The sequence below is a fragment of the Aquarana catesbeiana genome, linkage group LG01, assembly GCF_042186555.1.
Source record: "Aquarana catesbeiana isolate 2022-GZ linkage group LG01, ASM4218655v1, whole genome shotgun sequence".
Lineage (NCBI taxonomy): Eukaryota > Metazoa > Chordata > Amphibia > Anura > Ranidae > Aquarana > Aquarana catesbeiana.
This window is the reverse complement of record NC_133324.1, coordinates 28,940,725-28,968,610: the sequence shown is the minus strand read 5'-3', so window position 1 is coordinate 28,968,610 and position 27,886 is coordinate 28,940,725.

Genomic DNA, 27,886 nt, shown 5'->3' with positions numbered 1-27,886 from the left:
CTTTTATTGTTTGACTTTAAGCATTATTAAAATCACTGCTCCCGAAAAAACAGCCGTTTTTAAAACATTTTTGCATTGATCCATGTCCCCTGGGGCAGGACCCAGGTCCCCAAACACTTTTTATGACAATACCATGCATATAACCCTTTAAAATTAGCACTTTTTATTTCTCCCATAGGCTTTTAAAGGGTGTTCCGCGGCTTTCGAATTTGGCGCGAACACCCCAAATTGTTCGCTGTTCAGCGAACTGGCGAACACCCGATGTTCGAGTCGAACTCATCCCTAGTGGCCATACCTCACATGTGTGGATCGATCACCATTTATGTACGTGTACTGAACTAACTTGTGTGTTCACCTTTGCATGTGAGCACCGAGGGATGGGGCATTTTACATTTTTTATTATTATTGATGGGACACTGGCACACTGTGACAGATGTTTTTGTACACTTGTACATTGTGACATATGTTGATCGCCCATCGGTGGACACCAATAGATGTTGATGATCCACTAGGTTCACCACCAGATGTAGATGTTGCAATGGAACACTATTACAGATGTTTTTGTGCACTGGTACAATATGACAGATATTGATGTGCCGCTGGTACACGGTGACAGATGTTGATGTGATACTGGTACACTTTCACAAATGTTTTGTACACTGGTACAGTTGTTTATGGGACACTTAGACAGTAACAGATGGTGCTTGGTGCACTGGTGTGGGATTGCTGAAGTCCATGTGATCTCTGTGTAGCTGAACACTAAAATCATCGGTTACACAGAGAATATGACAGGCTGCAGCATCTCCCCCACCTCCCTCCCCCCCTCACACACTGAGCTCTCCATGAGCTCAGTGGGGAGAGCTGACACAGAGACACATGTCTCTGTTTACACTGTGTGAAGGCTGCGATTGGACACAGCCATCATGCGATCAGGAGGACCAATCACAGCACCTATGTCCCGATCTGTGATGTGACATGTCAGAGGGACACAGCCATCACAGGATCACTCCAATGATAGGCCATAAGGCTGTGCGGAGTGTATTTTTGATGGGACATATGGGTATGTACAGTCAGAACAGCGAAGCTCCCTCTCGGCCGTTTATGTGCAGTGGCCGGGTGGGAAGCAGTTAAGAAGGAAAGGGCTGATATGTGTCATGTGATTGATTATTTCAGGTAATTTAATATTTGTGAAATGTTGTAACATACACTGTTTTCCTCCTGCAGACAGTGACCTCTGCCACAAATGTCTCCATGACCAGTGGCCAGATGAAAGAAAAGTGAGTTGTATCCTCAAAACATATGACTATCTGTCGTATGAGATGGACATTGTGACTCAAGCATTTGAAGTTATTTCCATGTTATGTTGTGTTGTAACTCTAAGCATAATGACATTGTTTATTTTATTCCGTGATACTCCAATTGTCAAAGCCAATAACCAGACTGTGAGCTTCATCCTCCTGACCTCCATCTTGCTGAGCTTCCTCTGTGTCTTCTTGTTCCTCGGTCGCCCTGTGGATATAACCTGCATGCTGAGACAAATGTCATTTGGGATCTTCTTCTCCATCGCTGTTTCTTTTGTTCTGGCAAAAACTATCAGAGTCTGCATTGCCTTCAAAGCAACCAAACCTGGCAGCTACTGGAGGAAATGGGTTGAAGAGAAGACTTCTAACTCTGTTGTCATAATCTGCTTCTCTGTCCAAGGTCTTGTTTGGTTGTCAGCATCTCCTTCCTACCAAGAGTATGACATGGACTCCTATCCTAGGAAGATCATCATTCAGTGTAATGAAGGGTCAGTTATTGGGTTCTACTCTCTGTTGGGTTATATGGGGTTTCTGGTAGCTGTGAGTTTTGTTCTGGCTTTCATGGTGAGAACATTACTGGACTGTTTTAATGAGGCCAAGTACATCACCTTCAGCATGCTGGTGTTCTGCAGTGTCTGGATTGCCATGATCCCTATCTGAGTGCCAGAGGAAAATACATGGTGGCTGTGGAGATTTTCATCATATTGGCCACCAGTGCCTGATTATTAGGATGTATATTTTTTTGTAAAATGTTGCATAATAATCAGAAAACCTGAGAAAAATTCCAGAATTTGTTTTGCCAAAGTCAAATTATAGTATACCTTTTTTAGTAGCAATCGTGGAAAGCAAAGTTAGGTTAACTAGTATAGCATTTGTGTGTGGAGGATATCTGGACTTTTCAAGTAACCTGATTTTTTATCAGGCGTTGAGTAATAACAGTGCTGTACCCTCTGATGCTTCTTGCAGGCATCTGTGATAGTCTTTAACCACTTCCCGACCGGCGCACGCCGATGTACGTCAGCAGAATGGCACGGCTGGGCAAATGGGTGTTCAGGTACATCCCTTTTAATTTGCTGCCGTGCCATCGCTTGCGCGCCGGCCGGGAGGTCCATGAGTCGGGTCACGGGTCCTATGGACTCGATCGCCGTGGGGATACCCACAATCACCTCATGGAGAGGACGAATGGGGAGATGCTGATGTAACCAGCATCTCCCCGTTCTGCCTAGTGACAGTGTCACTAATTTATGCTCCATGTCATCGGGAGCAGAGATCAGTGATGTGTCACAGCTAGCCCATCCCCCCTACAGTTAGAATCACTCCCTAGTACTGACTTAACCCCTCCCTGCCCCCTAGTGGGTAACCCCTTCACGGCCAGTGTCATTTACACAGGAATCAGTGCATTTTTATAGCACTGATTGCTGTATAAATGACAATGGTCCCAAAACGTGTCAAAAATGTCCGATGTGTCCGCCATAATGTTGCAGTCATGATAAAAATCGCTGATCGCCGCCATTACTAGTAAAAAAAATTATTAATAAAAATGCCGTAAAACTATCCCCTATTTTGTAAACGCTATAACTTTTGCGCAAACCAATCAATAAATGCTTATTGTGATTTTTTTTACCAAAAACATGTAGAAGAATATGGATAGACCTAAACTGAGGAAAAAAATGTTTTTTTATACATTTTTGGGGGATATTTATTATAGCAAAATGTATAAAATAATGCGTTTATTTCAAAATTGGCGCTCTTATTTTGTTTATAGCGCAAAAAATAAAAAAAATCGCAGAGGTGATCAAATTCCACCAAAAGAAAGCTCTATTTGTGGGGAAAATTTTGTCAATTTTGTTTGGGTGCAACGTCGCACGACTGCACAATTGTCAGTTAAAGCGACGCAATGCCGAATTGCAAAAAGTGCTCTGGTTAGGAAGGGGGTAAAATCTTCCGTGGCTGAAGCGGTTAATAAACCCCCATATCCCTTAAAATCTCTTCAATTATAAATACAGGCTGTGTGTAAATGCAAGATTTCAAGAAGTCAAATTCAAACTCCATCCCTCCTAGCAGTAAGACCCACTAATGTCATTAAATGTCACAACTTAAGTGGGCATTGCTCTGGCTTTTGATATTTAAATGGAAAAGGATGGGCTTAGCACTGAGAGGTGAGCAGCTTAACTTCTAAAATTTAATTTTTTTTACAACTTTAAATATTTTCTGAGGGTTTAAAAATTACAAAGGTAAACCAGGATAGCAAAAAGCAGTGGTTCAAGAAGCACTGTCAAAACAAGGTCACAACTAGAAGTTGTACATGAAAGAAATGCTAATACAAAGTACAGTATGATTTTAAACAATCATCCATAAATTGTAAGTAGAACATCACTTTCCAGTATAGACTAGATAGGCTTGAATGTATGAGTAAGATAGCTATGCAGAAAACTTGAATAGCTCCAGGTATAATAACAGCAATTACCATACACACCCAGCATTGAATGGCATGTGCTAGGCATATCACAGGCACCATAATTAAAACACCTTTAAAATCACTTCCAAAAGCTAAATACCCATTCCAAAGGTTTCAAATAGATTACATTCAGTTGCCAAAAACAAGAACATGTGAGTACATTCTTGTGTGCAGAGGCGGCTCTTTAATTAGGCAAATTAGGCGGTCGCCTAAGGCCCCGCTCTTACAGGGGCCTTGCGGCCACCTAATTTTCCTAACCCGCACACACAACGAACATCACTTTGTGGGGAAGGTACCTCTCCCTAAGCAGAGCTCTTTGGGTTCCTCTCCGCCCTAGTAAATTGCCTGGATTGGCCGTGACCTTGCCAGACTGTCACTGTATCTTGCTAGAGCAGAGCCAAGTGCCGGGAGAAAGATCTGGCACTTGACTCCAGTGACTTGCCCAGCACGGCTGCACTAATGTGGGTACACCTGCCCCTCAGCCATGCGGGGTGTTTGATGTCCCATGCACTGTGATCTCAGCTTGGGGAGAGACACTGACTAAAGCTGCAGCCATCTCCTCCTCCTCGGCTCTGATCTCTTCTTGTATACAGGCAGGAGGAGGAGCCAGGGAGGAGAAACACAGATGTGCAAGATCTGCCGCACTGATCTGAGGTATGTGATTGTTCTACTATAGTGTGATGAAGAGGGGGTGGAAGGGTTGGCAAGCTAACAAAGATTAATACTTGCAGAAGTTGCAGTGATATGGGGGGGGGGGGGGTAATAGGATACTGCATGTGCTTGGTGGAGGAGGAGAAAGGAGGAGGAGAAAGGAATTGAGCTACAAGGGGGAGTTGGATGTAAAATATGACCAGCCCCTCCCGAAGTCCTCTCTCACCCACTCCCCCCACCCCCAAATCAAGGACATACTAGCAGGGACACAGGGGACAATCATGGCATCTGCACACCCTGCTAGAGATGCAGGGCATCCGCCCCAGGTGCCCACACTAGTGCCCCCCCTGCAAGCAAGTTAATGGAGCCAGGTGACAGAACTTTTTTCTGCACAAGGCTCCAAGACTTAGGGCCAGTTCACACCATGAATCGCACAGGAACACACTGTGAGTCTCTGTGGAATTCACATGCGTTCCAGGTGTAGTACCATTTCAGCCCATTCATTTGAATGAGCTGAAATTGTGCTAGACCACACCAAGAGTTATAAGATGCACAGGAATATGAACCCATGGTACTATTGTACTACACGATCAGGTGCAGATAAACACATTACATTTGTGACCTGCATTTGTGTCATTAAGCTAACATTGACACCCACTGCAGATCACAGCTGCAGTGCATTTTGAATACAGTGCAGGAAACACACGCAGAATGCTGGTTTCTTCCACTGCATGCTGGTGTGAACTGGCCTTTAGTCCAGATTTGCAGGTTTTTGTTATCTCAGGAAGGTTCCACAAAAAGCGGAACATTTGGGAAGTATTAATGATTGATTTGGATTAGACGGGGAGAGGATTTGTGTTTGGGGGGGAGGTTTTGTACTGGGAAGGGGGATTTGGGTGGGAACTGTGGAGTGGACTTGCAGACTTGTGCTGGCGTGGGGGGAATTTGGGGGAAAGAGGATTTGTGCTGGAAAAGATGGGGGGTTTGGGGGGGTTGTGCTGGAAGGGAGGACTTGGGGGAGAGGATCTGTGCTAGAAGTGTGGAGAAGATTTTTGCTTGGCGGAGGGATTGGGGGGTTTGAAGAGGAGAAAGAAGGGGTTGTGCTGCGATGGGGGGGTATGGATTTATACTAGAAGTGGGGAGAGGACTTGTGCTGGAAGGGGATTTGGGGAGAGGAATTCTGCTGGAAATGGGGAAAAGATTTAAACTGGGAGGAAGATATGTGCTAGAAGAGGGATTGAAGGGATTATGCTTGAAGGGGGGGGGATTTTTGCTGGGAGAATCCATTTTGGGGGAGGGGGGATTAGGGGGGATTTGTGATGGGGGAATTTAAAGGGGGTGAATTGGGTAAAGAAGGATTTGTACTGGAATGAGGGGGTGTGCTAGGAGGGAGGATTTGGGGGGTGGAGGAGGATTTATTCTGAGAGGGGTATTGGGGGAGGAGGATTTGTGCTGGAAGGGGGAACTGAGGGGTGTGGGGATAAGTGCTAGGATGGGGAAGAAAGGGCGATTATGCTGGGACTGGGGATTTGGGGAGGGTGTAGGAGGATTTGTGCTGAAGAAGAGGGTAGGAGATTTGTGTTTGGAGGGGGGATTTGTTCTGGAAGGGGGAGAGAGGATCTGCGCTGGGGGGAGAGGAGGGTGTACAAATTAGTGCAGATTTTTCTTTTTGGATGGATGGGAGTGATGATTTTTGCTGAAAGGGTAAAGTTGAGGGGAATTTTCACTCCCCTTACCACTACACTGTGCATTACACTGTGGAGGAGAAGGGAGGGGGGTGACAGCACCAAAGTGCACCTTCGCTGTGTAGACGAAAATCCCTGCACTGGCCCTGCCTTTCTCCTCCCCTCTCCTCTTTCTGGCCATGGAGTTCACTTTTTCCGACTTTAGTGAGGGCAGCCAGCTGGAGCATCCATCGATCTCTGGAGGAGCAGGGGGAGGAAGGGGGTCTGTGTGTATTGATTTTTTTTTGGGGGGGACAAAAAAATCAATTGATCTAAAGCTAGTCCAGTCCCCTCTTGGCTGGTTAGGGGTGGGGGAAGTTGCTTCTTGAAACTGCCGCAAAGTGCGTATACTCCAGAGTGATGTGAGCAATGCAGCCGCTGCCTTGACCCTGCGATCGGCTCCATGGGCACATTTGGCAGGGTACCTGAGCCTCCATCCTTCCTGCCTCTACACCCTCCTGTTTATCTCTATTGGAACAGCGCTGTACTCATTACCAGTACAGCACCCATCCCAACTCCTACTCTATACTACAACTCAAAACTTTGTACTGCTCGTCTATAAAAAAAACTCACATCCCAGCTGTGAACCTTCTCATTCCCAGTAGTGGTGGCACTCCTGTCCTAGCCCAGACTCGCCCCCAACTCCATTGTCTCATCCGCCAATGATAACTTTTATCGGATCACTTCAATTATTTTTCCCATTATGGGAGTGAGTGGGGCCTCATGTCTAAGTTTTGCCTAAGGCCTCACAAAGTCTAGAGCCGCCTCTACTTGTGTGTGTTGACATGTTTTCAGGATGGCCTGAGGTCTGGCAAAAGGTACAGCCAATAAAATCTTATGTGAAATAGTCTGCAGGTATGGGGTCCCAGAGACTGTAAGAACTGACCAAGGTAAACATTTTACAGGTGAGGTGATGCAGACTATTATGTCCTATCTAGGGATAGAACAGGCTTTTCATGCACCTTACCACCCAGAAAGTAGTGGAACGGTTGAAAGACTGAATGGTGTAATCAAAAACAGACTTGTCAAAATTTGTGAAGAATTAGGTAGACTATGGACAGAATGCTTGCCCATGGTACTATACTCAGTAAGGACAACACCTCAGAGTTAAGTCCATATGAAATGGAGTGGAGTGTTTGAGCGGATACTTCTCAAACAAAAAATATCTCTGGGTGCGTTGGTAACATAGACATCGATTGTTGTATTTCTGTTGACAGTTGGATCAGTCTATTGTTCTGTAACCGTAGTAAAACAATAGCTTGACCTTTTGACATATATGACCTATGGCATGTATAATACCACAGTGCCCTTTAGAGGGTGAATTGGAGGATTCTTCACCCACTGAAAAACATTTTTGTGAAATGAGCCACACCCACGTGGGGATGGTAAACTTTCCAAATAAAAGGGCAACGGAATAAGCTGGCAAGAGGAATCCATAATGACTTAACACCAAGCAAGGTCTGTACCAGCCAGAAGAACCTATACCTGAAGACACTTTTGCCTGATCATTAGCAATTTATAGATTAAGCCTGGGATCCTCATTGTCTATAGAGATCGTGAACCCACTGTAACCTGAGCTAAGTAACTTTTATGCGTATTTCTACTGTTTACAGACCACAGTTTCTGTTTATTTGCTATGAAGTAGCTAGCATTTTGTTTGTTATATGTACTGTATATCTACAAGTCTTGTATTGTTTTTTCTATAATTGTAGCAGTTTGTATGTACAGCGTTTTTGTGTAGTAAAGGCACATTAATATACCGCAGAGGTTTAAGCTTCCTTGCTTATAACACAAAGTAAGACACCAAAGCAAAACAGGATGTGGCAGCACTGAATAAGCAATTGATTAGGACTCATAAAAGGTATTATATCATACCGTATATTATTAAACCGCGCTCTCACTAATTACCATAGATCAAATAAAAGTCTAGTGAAGAAAAGTTTTAAAAGAACCACTGTGTTCTTCCCAAATGTTCCAATGATTTTGTGTCCACCAACACCAGAAAAAATGTCCACACCAGCAGTGCCTCCAGTGTGTCCTCTTCACCAACATGCAAGCACACAGCTCACTCACCCGATCTACTTGACCTCCATTAGAGGTAGTCAAATAGGGCATAAGATGAATGTATATCCACTTGCAATTATAATCCCTGGATGCACTATCCAATCAATAGCAGCACTTCTATGCCTCTAAAGACTCTAGAGTTAAGCCGTAATCCGGGAAGATAGAAAAGAAGCCTCTCATAGTCCAGTAAACAATTTTATTTAAAATTAAGTTAAAATTACAGTTACAATGTTAAGGTGAATTCACAGCATTTAAACAAATCCAGGAACGCTGGTCTGTGTTCCACCTGCGTTCCGGTATGGCGGAAGTGGTGTGTCATGTTAGTCCCACCCTATGCACATTTTCGTCAGAAGTGACTTATAAAAGAGTGTTTTATTCCATTGCAGACCCAAACTCCGATCCAGGAGCTCATACTATAAATCCAAGGAGATTGGGTGGTGGTAAAGAAGCATGTGCAAAAGGGACCTGAACCCAGATATAAGAGACCTTTTCACGTGCAACTAGTAACACGCAGCTGTGAAACCCCAATCCAAAGACTCCTGGATACACTCTAGCCACTGCAAAAAAAGTCATAGAGCCTGCAGAATTAAGGTGGTATTACTCTTATGAAAGAACACCTGATGGACTTTAGCGGTACCAGAAGAGGACAATGAAAATCCAATAGATAAAATATTGTCTATATTACAAAAGTAAAAATTGTTTAACGTAATTTTTCTAAAAGAAAACCATTAGCACAATACATACTGTACATAACATGTCAATTATTACTCTTACCCTGTATGTGACTCTATTACTGCTGTGTCAAGAGGTCAATACATTTCACAATTATAGCTTCCTCAGGACCTTTATATCTTGACCACAGATAGAGATGGCCTATCCAAAGAGAAAGGTATATATATATATATATATATATATATATATATATATATATAATTTTTTGGGGAACCCCAAAAGCAGGTTGATATGTGCATTGTGCTGATATTTTGATGGGTCTGTAATTTGAGACTTGTGTAGGATCTTTACCTTCTTTATGGAGGACCATTATATGTGCATCTAGCATCCGACCCGTGGACGTATTAGGGGTTGTGTCACGTACCTGGTAGGTGGAGCCCGGAATGCAGGGAACGGCCTCTCGTATACCTCCGACTCGGGAACCCCTGGTAGTGATGACAGGGGCTCGGGAGTGCGAAGGGGCACAAGTGCCTGACTGGAAGGCTGGAGCAGAGAGCTGAATCAGGTAGTCAGCTGGGAGGTGTTCTGTAGTCTGGCAGCAGGATGTAGACAGCAGGGAGGTGTCTTGTAGTCCAGCAGCAGGATGCAGACAGCAGGGAGGTGTCTTGTAGTCCAGCAGCAGGATGTAGACAGCAGAGAGGTGTCTTGTAGTCCAGCAGCAGGATGTAGACAGCAGGGTGCAGGCAAGCCGGGTCAAACACAGACGGGCAGATCAGGTACAGAAGGTAAATCCGGGAGAATAGTCAAAGTCCAAAAGCTGAGATCAGGGCAGGCAGCAAACAGAGTAGTCAAAGTCCAAAAGCCGGGATCAGGGCAGGCAGCAAACAGAGTAGTCAGGAACAGTCCAACAGGTATCAGGTAGCAAATGCAAGTAACAGGGCACAAAGGGTCTTCAGGAACGCTGTAGACCGGACAGCAAGGCAGCAGTGGAACAGTCCTCTTTAACTAGCCCCTTTGGCGCCAAGTGCTGTCACAGGGCGCCGCTATTGGCGCTATTGCGCATGCGCGTACGCACGTTAGCACTATTGGTGCTATTGCGCATGCGCGTACGCATGTTAGCGCTATTGGCGCTATTGCGCGCGCACGAGCGCCGGTTGGCGCTTCTGTGCACAGGCATTCCTTTGAACTTTAGTTTGCTGGGATATTTGCAAGAGGACTTTTCCTGACAGGTTGATAGGGCATTGAAGGTAGAAAGCATCCTAGGAGACAAAACATCCATGAAACTTTTATAATATTTTAATGTAAGCCCGTCGGGCCCTGGGCTCTTGCCCAGTTTCATCTGTTTCATGGCAGTTTGCAACTCCTGTGTAGAAAGGGGGCTTTCCATCTCCTTGGCCTGTTGGCTAGACATTGCTTGTGGGCCGGGGAAATTGGGCTTGTGGTATCTGAACTTAAGTTATAAAGCTTAGAGTTATAGCACTCCATGCTTTTAGCTATAGCTTCGTTGGTTGCGTGTAATGAGCCATGACGGTTGTGAATGTGGTGAATAGTGAGAGATGTTCTAGAGGCTTGCACTGCATGTGCCAGAAGTTTTCCTGCTTTTATTGCCGTATTCGTAAAATACCTTCTGGCGAAGCACGTATTGGCACTTTGTGCGTTTCCCGAGTTCCTCCAGTAGGAGAGAGTGAGTGTGAAGTAATTCTTGTAAGATTTTTGTGAACAGGAGTGTTTATGGAGGGTTTCTAGTCTTTGAATTTTGGCTATCAGTGTTTGGACCATTTCCTGGTGTTTTCTTTTGGTGGTTGCAGCTAGGGCCAGTAATTCTCCCCCATCACGCATTTGTGTGACTCCCACACTGAGATTGGGGAAATGTCAGGGGTGTCGTTCTCAGCAAAGTATAGCTGAAGCCGTGATTTGAGCCGGGAAAGAATGTCTGGGTATTCAATAAGGACGTATTTGATCTCCAACTTGAACCATAGATGTTGGCCAGTGTTACTGGTTTGGATGTGAATTGATAAAGATGAATCTATAAGGGAGTCCTGCATGTGAAATTGTGCGTGTTTAGAAATCAATACGGAAACACCCTTAGTTTTAGCCAAGGTGTTCGTTGACTGGATAGCTGTCTGATATAAATGGTTAGTGAGTTTTGGAATGGAGTCCAAGCGAAAATGGGTTTCTTGGAGAACGGGAAACTGGGCTTTATGTTTGGATAGTGTAGACAAAACCTGCGTTCTTTTTCTGGGATATTTAACCCCCTTGGCATTGAGCGAAATACATTTTAACCACTTGACATCCGTGCTATGGCCGAATGATGGCCACAGCGCGGACTTGAATTCCCGGGAGGCCGTCAGATGATGGCCTCCACTGTGCACGTGCCCTGCGTGCTGATCGCTCTGTGATCACAGAGTCACTGAGACTTAGATAATCACCAATCCAAGTAAGGGGCCGGTCCCGATCAGCTATCAGCCAATGACAGCTAATCACATAATGTAAACAAAAGATCGGTAATCGTTTTTTTTTCTACTCACGCTGACAGCGTGAGTAGAAAAAAAAGCCGATCACCGGCTCAGATACGAGGGACATCGGTCCCGAAGTGGAAGAGGCACATCTGCCTCATCAGTGCCACCTAACAGTGCCCACGGTGCCACCTAATAGTGCCCACAGTGCCACCTATCAATGCCAACAAGTGCCACCTATCAATGCCCACAAATGCCAGCTATCAATGCCCACCAGAAGTGCCAATCAGTACCACCTAGCAGTGCTGCCTATCAGTGTAACTGATCAGTGCCTATTATTGCCCACGATCAGTGCCTATTATTGCCCCCAATCAGTGCCCATCACTGCCGCATATCAGTGCCCATCACTGTCGCCTCATCAGCGTACATCAATGAAGGAGAAAAATTACCTGTTTTAAATTTTTTATTTTACCACAGAGGTGATCAAATGCCACCAAAAGAAAGCTCTATTTATGGTAAAAAAAATGATAAAAATTTCATTTGGGTGCAGTGTTGTATGACCGCGCAATTGTCATTCAAAGTGCGTCAGCGCTGAAAGCTGAAAATTGGTCTGGATAGGAGGGGGGTTTAAGTGCCCAGTAAGCAAGTGGTTAATGACAGAGAAGACTGTTTATTGGGATTCTTCTGCATGGTACACTGAGGTATAAGTCTAATGGGGCTGGACAAGATAATAGGCAAAGGAAAACTCTCATGTCGCGTACACACGAGCGGACTTTACGGCAGACTTTGCCCGGCGGACTTTTCGACGGACTTTATGACAGACTTTCCGAATGAACGGACTTGCCTACACACAATCCACCAAAGTCCGTCGAAATCGTACGTGATGACGTACGACCCGACTAAAACAAGGAAGTTCATAGCCAGTAGCCAATAGCTACCCTAGCGTGGCTTTTTGTCCATCGAACTAGCATACAGACGAGCGGACTTTTCGACCGGACTCGAGTTCGACGGATAGATTTAAAACATGTTTCAAATCTAAGTCCGTCCAACTTTTGAGAAAGCAAAGTCCACTGGAGCCCACACACGATCGAATTGTCAGACAAAATCCCGTCCGTCGGGCAAAGTCTGCCGTAAAGTCCGCTCGTGTGTATTATTTTTCCTTGCTGCCTGTAACTGCCTTTATGCTGAACAAGACCAACTGATAGATTTGAGGGGCACACATAGAGCATGGCAAGCAAGGTTATCCACTGACTACAAATCCATTTTATTGGGATAATGAGACTAATAAGTTTAACATTTGTATTAGAAATGTATGTAAAGCCCATATTTCTATTGAACAGTATAGATTAAGATTCGAATATTCAGGTAAAGGGAAATACTGGCATTGGAGAACAGACCAGAGTACATTTTTTACTGGGGGAGTAATACAACCATCACAAATAGAGGTAAAAACAAAACAATTATAATTCCTCATAAAAATATAACTGTAAATCAACTAGATCATAGCAAAGGTGAATATGAATTGAAGAATTTTACTAACATATAATCTAACCATCACCAGCATGCGAAAATCAATCAGGAGGAAATATATTACACTGTTAATTGGACTTACATGGATGAACCCACCACTGCATGGATGGACAATGGTAATGTCAAAGTAAACGTATATGATGGTTTTGAATGTCTGAATGTCAGTGATAAATATGTGTGAGCACATCCAGCATACGTACCAGTGTTGAATTCAACACTGGTACGTATGCTGGATGTGCTCACACACTGCAAATGTTGATGTTGCCTGAAAAACTTTCTGACAAAAAACGTTTTTGTTTCTTTTCAGAATATATTTATATCCTCTTTATTATACGCCTCTGAAGAAGGGACACCTTCCCGAAACATGTCAGGCCATTAGAGGAATTTCATATTCATATTCATTTTTGAATTTGTAACAATGTACTTGTATGTGAAATCTTGTTTTATATCATATGTGCTGTATCAATCCTGACCATGTTTCTGATACATGTCTTTTTAACAATATTTTCTAAATAAATGATATACTTTTTATACATAATTTCTTTTTGTTCGCCCATAAAGTCCCAGTTTACCGGGGGGTACTGGTGTCCCCTTTTTTAAGGGACCTCATACAATTTTGATGTCGGAGAGGGTGATAGATTAACTGTCACAATACTTCCCATGTATGGCCAAGCCAAATCTATACAAATGATTAGGAGATTGGCAAAAATAATGGAAAAATTTGGAACAAAACTACCAAAGCTATTAGTCTCCTAAACGAAGAACAAAAACAGCTTTAGATAGTGGCTCTACAGAATAGAATGACCCTAGATTACTTGTTAGCCGAACAGCGGGGAATATGTGCATTTCTTAATGACACTTGTACATATATACCTGACTATAGTGTCAACGTAACTGACCACCTCAATAAAGTAAAAGAAGCAGGGGCAGCCTTAAAGAGAAGGCCTAAGTCCATGCTTGTTGTTATTGCTGATAGCATCAAGGCCTTGTTTACCAACCTTTTTGGTAATTTAGGCAAAGGGCTTTCTGATATTCTGTATTCTATTGGAACTGTCCTCTATGTCACGGGTTTCCTTCTTGCAATGTAAGTTTTTTATTATTGTCTCAAATTATGTGTTACTAAACTTCTTAGATATGCTACTAAACCGGTTACTAATCCCAGGTTCATTCCTTCTTCCCCATATCAGCACCTCCAGAATCCACATCTGGGTAAGACATATGTGGTCTTAACAGTTACCAAAGGTCTCTGTGATATTGGACACAGGGACAGGGACACACAGGGACAGCAAAGTGGAAACCACTACACTGTCAATGGTCACAGACCCAACTGTCCACTACAACTTGTGTGTGGATTGCTTGAGATAGCAGTAATATGTTTCCATAACTCCAATGCAGAAAGGAACATTTTTTGGGGGCCAGTATATGGCCAAGACAAGGGACTGAAGGGGAATATGGAACATCCATTTTAGTTATATATGAAATACATTATTATGAAACAGATGGTCTAAACCCCCTTTATTTCCTCTTTCTGTATAAGAACACCAGTTTCACACCAGTTACCCACCCCTTCATTTCAAGATTGCTATCTTGACCTTTGAAGACTTGTTCCCCCAAGGAACTACTGGAAGTGACAAGCATTATGTGAACAACTATTAGCATCTCAATAAGTTTCACCAGAGATACAGATTGTACTTCAAAGAAAGTTAGATAGCTAGACACCATCTACTTCAGAACATATCAAATGTATTAATGGTTTTTAGTAAGGCAGAGCAGCCATTTTGAACACAATGCCCTGTTTTGTTTTCTGGTCTCCCTGCATGCTTGTACAATAAATATTTATACTTTTTTTTATTTGGCTTCAGCAGTCAAAGTTACTAAAACCTCTTGAGTTTTAGATTTGCCCATCAAACTCATTAGAGAAACCATCTTGGCCTATGGTTTTCTTTAATGGTCTTTAATTTCATGGAAAGGTCTTGGAGTTGTTCCTGGGTCACAGTTGAAAGATGTATAGAAGTTAAAAGGTGACAGATTGACTCAGTAGTGACTATTGGCTCAGAAGGGGTGTTTTTAAGGTAATATAAATGGGAATAAAAATCACTAAAGCAGTGTGTTATGTGTTGGGGCCTGAGCAGCTTATTGCCATGCCGGTCTATAAGAAAGGGTATTTTAGAATGGGTGAGCTATCACTTACATTACTTCACCAACGGGGCCCTGGGTTTGTTGCTATGCGAACACCAAGTGGTGCAAATGCCTTTTAATGTAAAAATCAAACTTTTTACGCAAAAGTGCTCTTAACCTCCCTGGCGGTATGATTATTTCGGATTTTAGGTGCTGAAAGCGGTACAATTATTTTGCATGGAAATTTGGCGTTTTATATTGTAGGTCTGTAAATCTTAACAATAACACACTTAAATCTGTCCAAACCAGAGTCTAGTAGATATCCCGGGTATGATAAAGTTTGAAACACAAAAACATAAATTATAATATAATAAATAAAAATAAATAATTAAAAAAAATTTTAAAAAATAGTAATAAAATAAATTTCCCCACAATTCACTATCGCTCAATTCTGCAAGTGTTCTAATTTACTATCGCTGTTTTCTAGCTGGTCTAAAGCCACTTTTGACGTAAAGGGACACTTTTTGGTTGCTATGGACAATCTCCAGTTTCCAGGCAGAAAGAACAGTGTATATCATGTAAAACTGCATGCAGGGCATGGGCCAGAGCACTGGGGACAAAAGGGATGTGAAATCATTTCATACAGTACTGTAATCTGTAAGATTACAGTACTGTATGTGTTATGATTTTGACATTTTTTTGAATTTGCCGCCAGGCTCCGCCCCCGTGCGTCGCGCCGCTCGCAGGGAACGGAGCCTGGCACGGAGAGGCTTTGGAGGAGGACGGAGCCCTCGGACACTGCGGGGGACATCGCAGGATCCCGGGAACAAGGTAAGTAACGCTGCCCCAGGATCCTGCAATGCGATCCCGAGTGTGGCTCGGGGTTACCGCTAATGGTACTGAATTTTAACCCCGAGCCACACTCGGGAAAACCGCCAGGGAGGTTAATTGTGTTCTTAACTTGTGCACTTCCTCTATGTTTTGTGCAGTGGGTTGAGATTTATTGATGAGTTCTAGTGTTCTGATATCTTAAAGGACAGGGAGATAGTGGGTTATTTTCTCCTGAGGAGTCCGTCGGATAATTCGATCGTGTGTGGGGTCCAGCTGACTTTTTTTCCCAAAAGTTCGATGGACCTAGAAATGAAACATGTTTCAAATCTTTCCGACAGACTTGAGTCCAGTCGAAAAGTCAGCTGGTCTGTATACTAGTCCGACAGACAAAAACCGATGCTAGGGCAGCTATTGGCTACTGGCTATGAACTTCCTTGTTTTAGTCCAGTTGTACGTCATCATGTACGAATCCATCGGACTTTGGTTGATCGTGTGTAGGCAAGTCTGTTAATTCGGAAAGTCCATCGGAAAGTCAGTCGAAAAGTCCGCCAGACCAAGTCCATCGAAAAGTCTGCCCATGTGTACGCAGGATTACTCTGATACCCCTAACTAAAATCTAGTGGAACCAATTGCCTTCAGAAGTCACCTAATTAGTAAATAGAGTCCACCTGTGTGTAATTTAATCTCAGTATAAATACAGCTGTTCTGTGAAGTGTGAAGCCCTCAGAGGTCTTTTAGAGAACCTTAGTGAACAAACAGCATCATAAAGGCTAAGGAACACAACAGACAGGTCAGGGAAAAAGTTGTGGAGAAAATTAAAGCAAGGTAAGGTTTTAAAAAAAATCCCAAGCTTTGAACATCTCATAGAGCACTGTTCAATCCATCATCTGAAAATGGGTAGAGAATGGCACAACAGCAAACCTACCAAGACATGGCCATCCACCTAAACTGACAGGCTGGGAAAGGAGAGCATTAATCAGAGAAGTAGCCAAGAGGCCCATGGTAACTCTGGAGGAGCTGCAGAAATCCACAGCTTAAATCTGAGAATCTGTCCACAGGACAACAAAAATCTGGGCTTTATGGAAGAGTGGAAAGAAGAAAGACATTGTGGAAAGAAAGCCATAAGAAGTCCCGTTTGCAGTTTGCAAGAAGCCATGTTGGGGACACAGCAAACATGTGGAAGAAGGAGCTCTGGTCAGATGACACCAAAATTAAACTTTTTGGCCTAAAGCAAAACACTTCACATCACCCTGAGCACACCATCCCCACCATGAAACATGGTGGTAGCAGCATCATATTGTGGGGATGCTTTTCTTCAGAAGGGAGAGGTCAGTGCTGGTCAGTGTTGATAGGAAGATAGATGGAGCCAAATACAGGGCAATCTTAGAAGAAAACCTGTTAGAGTCTACAAAAGACTTGAGACTGGGGTGGAGGTTCACCTTCCAGCGGGACAACTACCCTAAACATACAGCCAGAGCTACAATGGAATGGTTTAGATCAAAGCATATCCATGTGTTAGAATGGCCCAGTAAAAGTCCAGACCTAAATCCAATTGAGAATCTGTGGCAAGACTTGAAAATTGCTGTTTACTGACACTCTCCACCCAATCTGACAGAGCTTGAGCTATTTTGCAAAGAAGAATGGGCAAAAATGTCACTCTCTAGATGTGCAAAGCTCGTAGAGACATCCCCAAAAATACTTGGAGTAGTAATTGCAGTGAAAGGCAGTTCTACAAAGTATTGACTCAGGGGGGCTGAATACAAATGCACCCCACACTTTTCACATATTTATTTGTAAAAAAAACTTTAAAACCATTTATCATTTTCCTTCCACTTCACAATTATGTGCCACTTTGTGTTGGTCTATAACATTAAATCCCAATATAATACATTTACATTTTTGGCTGTAACATGGCAAAATGTGGAAAATTTCAAGGGGTATGAAAACTTTTTCAAGGCACTGTATCTGCAAATTGGATGTGGGTTTCCCCGTATTCAATCGCATGACATGCAAGTGTGACTGGCTCTCAATGGAGCCGGTCCACACAGGTCCAAAGCACCCATGGAGCTCATCAGAAAATGGTCCTGTGTATGTTTGGACCTGAATCGCACCTGAACCAGGGAACAGACATGCACCGGACCCCAGATCTGAACCCGCCGTCGTACATATGTGGTTAGTCATTTGTGCTTCCATTCTTCAAAACTCCTCCCACATATCCTATCTAGGCACTATCCCAGCAATTCTACATATATGGAACTCTCTTATGCATTCCATTACAGGGACACCCCAAAATCCTGCCTTACCTTCCACTCTGAACACTCAAGATTCTCTCAGATAATATGTATCTCCACAATGGGGTCGCAGCAGGAATTTACTCTCTTGGAGACTTATTCACAGCCACTCGACTCAATTTCTTCCAAGAACTAATGTCACTCACTGCCTCCAATATAAGAAATTTTACAGATTTCTTAGATTTACACATATACTGCAATTTCCTAACTTCGCTGGCATGATGACCCCCAAGTCTGGAACCTTATCCAACTCTTCAATAACAGAATCCCTGTTAGGATACTGCCCGCAGCAGAGGCTCATGAAGACCTGCCATTCCTGTCAGTAATTTACATGACCACGGGAATGTGCGCTGATGTATAGTGGATGCGCAAGAATGTACATGGATGCACACGACCATGCACACTCTCAGACTGGATTGGCGCTAAACAACCTTTATAATGAAACTAGATGCCCTCTATGATTGCTGGTTAATCTTTGGCTTTCCAGTGAGCTTTTTTCTGTGAAACCTTGCATGCGTGGATTTCTGCTACTGACTCGGATTGCCCTTGGACCTGACTTCTGCCTGCCTCTTTGTTTTACCCCCGTTGGCTTATTCTGCTCTCCTGTGTATGACTCTCTTCCTGACTATGCTTACAAACAACCGCACCCTGGACCTGACGTCAGCTTTGAACTGACTCCTGTCTTGACTCTGCCTGAGACCTGCTGCTTACCAGTTCCTACACCTGCTCCAGTGCCTCAGCTGAATATCTGGACATCTCATTATGGGGAGTAAAATAGATACCCTTTGTCCCGAAAATGCCTTACCGATCATGGAAATCTGATAACTCAAATGTAAGCAAAAGGCTTACCTCAGCCGGCTGATTATCAGAAATTCCTGGATCGTCTCAAGCTCCTCGTTTTGGATACTCAGGGTCACCTGGAATCCCCTCCTGGCTGTCTCACCATGCTTACTCAGTTAAATTGATGATAGGCAACTCCTATCCTCATATTGATTAGTGGTTCCAAATTAATAATAACTACTGCAGTAGGGAACAGACACAAAAGATACGCTCAGCATCTTTCCAAATAACTGTTCTGTTTTATTATGATGCAATTGAAGGTTTTTATACACATGGTTATGTAGGTATCACATTAATATTACAATTGTATGTTTATGGTAACAAGGGGCGTTACATAGGCAGGCTAATTCTAATCAGGACTCGAAAGAATGTAAACATGTACTGAAAACATTATTAGTGCTGTGTGCACAGTGAGGGCAGTGTGCAATACATACAAAATAGAATACAATTATTTACAGAACTTACAAATTTCCATTACAGTCTCCCCTCTTTTGATCAATATTTTAATCACTAACCAAACCTGCTATCACCTTTAACCTGGAATCTCCACACGCTGAGGTAGTCCTGGCCAAAGAGGCAAAAAACTCCATTGTGGAGAAAATAATAGCTGAGCAACTTTTTCATTACAAAATGACTTTTCATTGTGAAAAACAAATGACTGATAAGACATATTTACAGAGTACTGGCTGTACACTCCTGTGGCCAGAATGGCCTTCTAGCTGAATTGTGGGCATGCTGACTTATCAGCATATGTAAACACAGACAATTCTACATAAAATGGAAGACGTACAAAACACAAAATATGACTTCAACATGGCTAAACTACTTTTCAAATATATATATATATATATATATATATATCCCCTACAATTAAAGTAATTAAATCAAAAAGTACCCTAGATTGTGATCACAAGAGGGAAACAAATCAAACACAAAGATTTCTTTAATTTAGTCATTTTTGCAGTGTCTGGTGTGGATCCAGGTGACTTTTCCTTCAAGTTTTGCAAAAACTGTACATGAAATAGATGCTGTATTGAGTATCCAAACATTTCCTTATATATATAAATGTCTCTTAACAATCCACAAGTCACCTGGCTTTAGTTTTAGATCCTTTCAAACCTTTAGGATCTGGAATTGGGGAGAAAACACATAAATGAGTTTGTCAAAAACCTTAAAAGATCAGCAACGTTCTCTGTGAGATCAGAATGGAGGACTTCAGCTGCTGAGACAAAATATAAGCAAGTGAGTAACACACTCCCAAACCAAATCCCATAGGGAGATTGTCCAACATCCCCCTTAGGGGCCTGATAAAATATAAGAAAAAATTCAGGCAAAAGTTTTCTAGTTTCTTACTCTAATTTGTCCGCTACATTGCAGACAGTAGGGGGTGTAAAAATAAAACCTCAAAACTTCTAGTAAGGACTCTCCTATAAAAATGATTTCCTCTGTTACTCTCTGTACTTTCTGCACTCTATATTTACAAACTACTTCTGATAACACTTTTTATTATGGCCTTTGCAGTAGCATTTGCCACTGGACATCCAAAAAACATGTCCATACAGACAAAATGCATACTCGTAAGATCCTGTCTTGGGCATCTGGATATATCTTTTTGTAATCTTTAGAAGGGATGTTCAGCTTTTGGTAAGACCTTTGGTAACAGGTAAAACAAGAAGTGGTATGTTATAAAAACAACTGTGGAGAACCCTGGCTCTATCCCACGCTCATTTACTACGGAAGCCATAACTGCTTGTGACTGATGACACGGTCCATGTGTCAAGCTGGAGGGAAAAGAGTGGCTGGCAGACATAAATGATCACCTTTTCCAAAGTCCTGTTTCATCAGAAGTTGCCCCCTGTGGATCAATTGTTCTTCTCGTTCTAGGGTCCTTAAAGTTGAATTATTAATCCCAGCTATACTCGGCCAGAACTAGGATGAAATCTGTGAGTTGCACAGACCCATCAAGTGTCCGTAGCTGTAAATGCAGCATCCTTAGTCACCTGGTCTGCTTCCATGTGTGAAAGTTAATATGGCTACCTCAGAAAGAACCTGGAAGGCTGAAAACAGCCAATCAAATTAACTTGGCATGCTTTATTGGTTTACCTGCCGAAGTAAAAACAAACTTCTGGCCCTTCAAATTGAACCAAAAGCTCTCTATATCTCGACTATCTATATAAATATACATTCTTTTTATAGCTTGCAGGCTTTGCTAAAACATGGAGCTCTGCTTCTTGAGCTGGGGAAAAAGGATCCAATGAATGAAACTGCATACTCAAATCTACAAAAAATGTAATATCTGGGTCTTCAGGGAGTGTGTCCCGCACTGGGCTCACAGCAGCTGATTCCTACGTCATCAATTTATCGCATGTGTCTTCCTTTGTCTCCAGCCTCCTCCAATAGAGGCAATAAGGTAGCTGGATTCAAATGTATGCATTTTTCATTGTTAGATTTGTACATAATCAAACAAAACAAACTCATATTTTAAACCTTTCGTTAGACAAACATTTAGTTAGTTGGATATTTGCTGCACAGAATGTCGGACCATTAAAAATGAAATGTTTGACCAAAACAATATCTAACTTTGTCTAATAGCACCTTTGCATAAAAGCTGCAGCTCTGATATATCGGATGAACCCTTCATTACTGGGTCCAGCTTGCATAAATATATTACAATGGCTTGTTTTCTATCATGCTGTTTGTGTAACTCCATTTTCATGTTTCAAAAGACAACTTTTTCCTGGCAATATTATAAATGATGACATACCCTGTGGTCATGGAGAGATGCCCATAAATCCAAAATATTCTTCTGCTTATACCACTGTACTTACAAGGAAAGGGGGCACATCATTTCACAATCCACACATTCTGCTTTGGGTTTCAAAAATAAAAATAAATAAAAACAAAAGGATCAACAATCTGTATGATGGACCAGAAAGCATCAAAAACTAAAAAACAACTGGCTGGCATCTATCCTAACAGGGTGTGTGGACTTGATGTGATGGGTCTGTTATATTTAAATTTTATTTATTATTACTCTTACATCATGGACCGCACATCAAGTTATCAAAAACCTTAAAATTTCATTTTTGTAGAAAAACTTCTTATGTATCCCATCCATCTTGGCTTTGTTAAATATTATGGCAGCTGTAAATAACAGCAAATAACAACCTCATCTTAATCTTTTTTTCTCTCAATAAGGGCTTATTGTATAAATGTAAAATTACAAAAATGTTATCTTAATCTAAACTAATCCCATTTTTACAAATTTCCCTAATAACCTGGATTTCATTTCCAACCAAAGGTTGTCTAAACCAGTTTCAATATATCTATAGTATTAATAAAATTGTTAAACTCATATTAGAAATGAATACTCACTATTACTTAATTTTACTTAATTTCCCTTTTTTAAATGCACTGCTTCCACTATCAAAGGATATTCAATTTGTGTAATACATGGTTAAATGTAACCTTCATTTTACCATGTTTGGAAAACAGATTCAAAATAGTTGTGATCACATTGTTTACCATTAGATTCATAAACCTGGCACATTTTGTTATAAATGTTTTGTCTAAAAAAAATGGAATTGGCATGGTGTCCTTCCAGCTTATCACTGACCTCTCATCCCAGCCACATTCTTTCATGAGAGCACAAAGGAGGGGGTCACATCTGAGTACATGACACACACAAGGGATAGAACTAAAGGTCCCAGCATTCACACACATACACCAATATCACTCTAAAATCGCTTACATTTTTCCCATTTGTACACAACACATGCATATCATTATCTCACTTTCTTTTAACTCTCATTAATATTTCCCTGCTTAAAGTCTGCTTTCTTTATTTTGTTCAGATATCTTTTATATCTAGCTTCTAGGATCAGACAGGCAGCCAGAGTGCTCATCCCATCTTCCCTCTCTGACAACATATAAAGTATTCTGTTTTACCTTTCATTTCTCTGTTTCTGATTTTACTAGTTGTAGTGCCTGACCCCAAATTCATCCCACAACTTAACATGAAAATGTCCCTTTCTGTCTAGTATAACCGAGTCACATATATATAGTAGAGATACTGTATACCACCCTCATATTCCTCAGAGTTACTTAAATTGAATTTTACTTCTGATAAAACTGATGTTCCTTGGTTAATAGTAGGAGATTATAATAACTACAGTACCTTGACCCTTCCTTAGATAGATATGGTTTGGCTACCTTCAGTAGATTGGTCTTATGGATGTCTGAAGAATGTTACATTCTAATGATAGAATGTTTTCTTGCTTCTCTAGCACCCATGGGACTTTATCTAGAATAGACCTGGCATTAGTCACCTCTATGATGCTACCTGTGATATCTGATGTTTCCTATGAAGCTAGAGGATTGTCTGAACAATCCCCATTAGTTCTTAAAGTGGAGGTCCGCTACAAATACTGCAGCTGCTGACTTTTAAAATAAGGACACTTACCTGTCCAGCGCGCCCACGATGTCGACACCCGAGGTTGACCCGTCCCTTGGTCCTCAGATGCTTCCACTGCCATCTTCGGTAAGGGAATCAGGAAGCGAAGTCTTGTGGCTTCACTTCCTGGTTCCCTACTGCGCAAGCACGACTCACGCGGGGCAATGCCACTGGTCCCTGCTGTCTTCTAGGACCCATGTGTCTCCCAGAAGACAGCGGGGGGGGGCGCCAGACATGGCGTAGACTCCCGAAGATAATGCGGGGGTCTATGCACGGAAGTGGGTGCAAATACCTGTCTTAGACAGGTATCTGCTCCCCCCTCCCCCTGAAAGGTGCCAAATGTAACACCAGAGGGGGGGAGGAATCCAGACAGCGGAGGTTCCATTTTTGTGTGGACCTCCACTTTAAGTTAGCTTTAAATTCAACACAGATTCGCACTTTATGGAGAGCAGAAACGTTTTTTCCTTCAGAAACCTTGTTTTGAGGATGGGGAAAATACGGGCCATTTTTTATCAGCAATAGTAAAAGCTCAGAAACCAATGACACAAGTGGTAGAATTACAAATCTGTCCAACTGAAACTGTGCAAACTACAAACTACATTTCATCAGTGTTCTTCGACTTTTATAAAAGTCTGTATAGTAGTAAAGTATCCTATAAGGAGGCTGAGCTGCAGCTTCTTCTTAATTCCATTACGTTAACAGAATTATCAGTGGTTGATAGGGAGATGTTGGATCAGCCTTTCACATTAGAGAAACTCCAAATTGCCTCTGCTAGTTTGCCTAATAATAAAGTCCCAGGTGCAGATGGGTTACCGGGGGAGGTCTAAAAGGTTTTTGTTGCCTGAATTATTGGAGGTCTTTAATACAATTATTATAGTTTTGTTAAAACCTGATAAAACTCCTAATAACCCTGAATCATATGGCCCAATGTCATTACTTACTTCGGATGTGAAGCTATTGGCAAAAGTGTTAGCTACTAAATTGGCGAAAGTAATATGTAAGATAGTACATATAGAGTCTAGACCAATCTGGTTTCATCCCAAATAGATCTTCTGCAGTGAATATAAGGCATTTATTTCTTAATTTGCAGGATCCGTCTGAAAACCTGGGTAACAGAGCCATATTGTCGCTGGATGCGGCACAAGCTTTTGATAGCATAGAATGGGATTTTTTTTGGCATTGCCTAGAAGAATGTGGCTTTGGATCCCAGTTTATAAGATGGATACAACTCCTTTATGCTGCCTCGGTGGCACAGCTACAGGTAAATGGACATACTATATATTGGCACCTTTTTCACTGCAACGAGGAACAAGACAGGGATGCCCACTATCACCTCTGCTGTTTACTTTGGCCCTTGAACCCTTGGCTGCTTCTGTCCTTCAATAAACAAATATTATTGGGTTTTGTAGACCTTTGGGAGAGGATAAGATTGCTTTATATGCTGACGATACACTTTTATTTTTGGGAGATACTTTGTCTTCTTTGGAGGCAGTGATAACTTTAATTAATACATACGGCTCTTTTTCAGGCTTTACAATAAATTGCGATAAATCAGTTCTTTTACCTGTGGACCCCCAGGTGACCAATCTGCCAACTTCTGTTTCTCAAATTGCTGTAGTCTCTACATTTAAATATCTAGGCATACAAGTTACATCACAAGTGAGTACATATGTGGAGAGGAATTTGGCCCCGCTATTTAAGCGGTTTGTGCAAGTAGGGAAAATCTGGAGTAAGTTGCCTTTAACAATAATAGGTAGAGATAATTTGATAAAGATGATATGGATGCCACAATTGCTATATTTGTTACATAACTGCCCCATATGACTTCCACAGAAATGGTTTAAACAAATAGATACCTTGTTTAGAGATCTTATTTGGAGATATAAACATCCCCAGATTAGATTGGAAATTTTGCAGTTGCCTAAGGATGAAGGAGGCTTGGCTGTTCCTAATGCCAGGTTGCATTATCTGGCATCCCAACTCCAGCAATTAAATGGATGGAATACTATAGACTGTGGGGACCCCATACAACAAATTATATTTTCTCAATTGCCGATAGATCCACCAGTGCAGTTAATAGTAGTTTATAGTTTTTAAAGTAAATGTAGATATGCTACATTTTATCTGATACATAGGATTTGGACCACTGTTGAGACACTCATTATGAGGGATATACTCAATATATGCCCATATGGAATAATTTACAAATGCCTGAAGTGGCGAAGCTTGAACATTTTGATTCATGGAAAAAGTCAGCCATTATTATTAAAATATAATCCTTCATCAGTCGTAATTTTGTCAGTAACTGTAATGCCCTGTACACACGATAGGATTTTCCGATGGAAAATGTGTGATAGGACCTTGTTGTCGGAAATTTCGACCGTGTAGAGGGTCCATCACACATTTTCCATAGAAATTTCCGACACACAAAGTTTGAGAGCTTGCTATAAAATTTTCCGACAACAAAATCCTTTGTCGGAAATTCCGATCGTGTGTACACAAATCCGATGCACAAAGTGCCACGCATGCTCAGAATAAATTAAGAGAGGAAAGCTATTGGCTACTGCCCCGTTTATAGTCCCGACGTACGTGTCTTACGTCACCGCGTTCAGAACAATCGGATTTTTCGACAACTTTGTGTGACCGTGTGTATGCAAGACAAGTTTGAGCCAACATCCGTTGGGGAAAAATCCATGGATTTTGATGTCGGAATGTCCGATCAATGTCCGATCGTGTGTACAGGGCATAAGACGTTTTAAACAGGGACTCATAGGAAATATATATTCTTCTCTACAAATGATAGCTAGAATTAATCCACAAGAGGGTAGGTTTGGACAGTGGTGTAGAGATTTAGAGAAACTTAGTGATGAGGAGTGGGGGCAAGCTTTGAAAAATGTATTTGCGGTATCCTTATCCTCCTTACAGTGTTTGACTCAGTTATTTATCATTCATAGAGCCCATTATACTCCTTTAATGGTATATTCCTGGGGTAAAGCAACTACATCAAATTGTCCAAGATGCACTACTGGTACAGGCACACTTATACATATGCTGTGGCGATGTCCCAAACTGCATCACTATTAGCAGTGTGTATTTGATACTTTAAATTCCTTGTGTTTTACAAAGGTACAGCTTGATCCAAAAATTGCATTGTTAGGGATTATACCAGAAGATACCCTCCCAATTGAAATGCATGTGATGTGGTTGAGAACTATGTATATTACAAAAATGGATATCAAACTGCTCACCAATGATAGATCAATGGGTTAAAGCAATTAATCTTAATCTAAGACGAGAGGAATTGACATATAAACATAGGAGCAGTCCTAAAAAATATGTGAAAATCTGGCATTGGTGGTTAGTCTCAAATTTGCCTGAGCAGTCAGTTGAGTAAATTAATGATTCTGTGGAAAGTTAATAATGAGATAGATTCTTGGAGGAAAATAACTACATAAGAATATATGCACCAGTCAGGTGTAATAATGTGATGGAGGGGTCTAAGTAATAATTGAAATATAGCCTGGTGAGCGCAAACATGGACATTTTTTTCTTTTTTTTTTTATGTGTGTTTTTGTTGTATAATGAAAAAATGTAATAAAAATGTTTGATTGAAAAAAGGAAAAACAGTCAATTCAGTTCCTGGGTCTAATAATCTTCATAGAGAGGATCACTTTGGATCCACAGAAGGTCTCCTGGACCTGGCAATCCTGGACTGGCCCGCACCTACTGATAGAAAAAGAGTTCAGAGAATTGTGGGCTTCGCCAACTTTTATCTGAAATTCATTAAAAACCTTTCATTCATCATTGTCCCAGTTACCCAGCTTACACGTCAGCTTACATGTTTGCTTTGGAATCAGGAAGCTTAAAGGAGTTGTAAAGGCAAATTTTTTTTATCTTAATACATTGAACATCATCTCACAAATTGTATAAAGAGCTATAGTAAGATCTGAAAGTGCCTGCTACACTCTGCAGGTCATAGAGTTTTTCACGGAGGATGGGGGGAATAGAAAAGGTATTTTGGTCCTAAAACGGTGTCCTAAGCATCTTGCTAAGAATTTACCTGCTCTACTGCCTGGTATGGATATTAAGGGGAATCCTGCGCCAATTTTTTTATAAAACAATGGTGTGGGGGTCCCCCCTAAAATCCATACCAGGCCCTTGGGCCTGGTATGAGTTTTAAGGGGAACCCCGTGCCAAAATAAAAAAAATGGCATGGGGTCCCCCCAAAATCAATACCAGGTCCTTCAGTTCTGGTATGGATTTTAAGGGGAACCCCACGTCAAAACTAAAAAAAATGGCATGGCAACTGGCAGGCTGCAGAAAAATGGGGGGACGAGAGAAGGCCCAATCCTGAACCGTACCAGGCCACATGCCCTCAACACGGGAAGGGTGCTTTGGGGTCCCCCCAAAGCACCTTGTTCCCATGTTGATGGGGACAAGGGCCTCTTCCCCACAACCCTTGCCCGGTGGTTGTGGGGGTCTGCAGGTGGGGGGCTT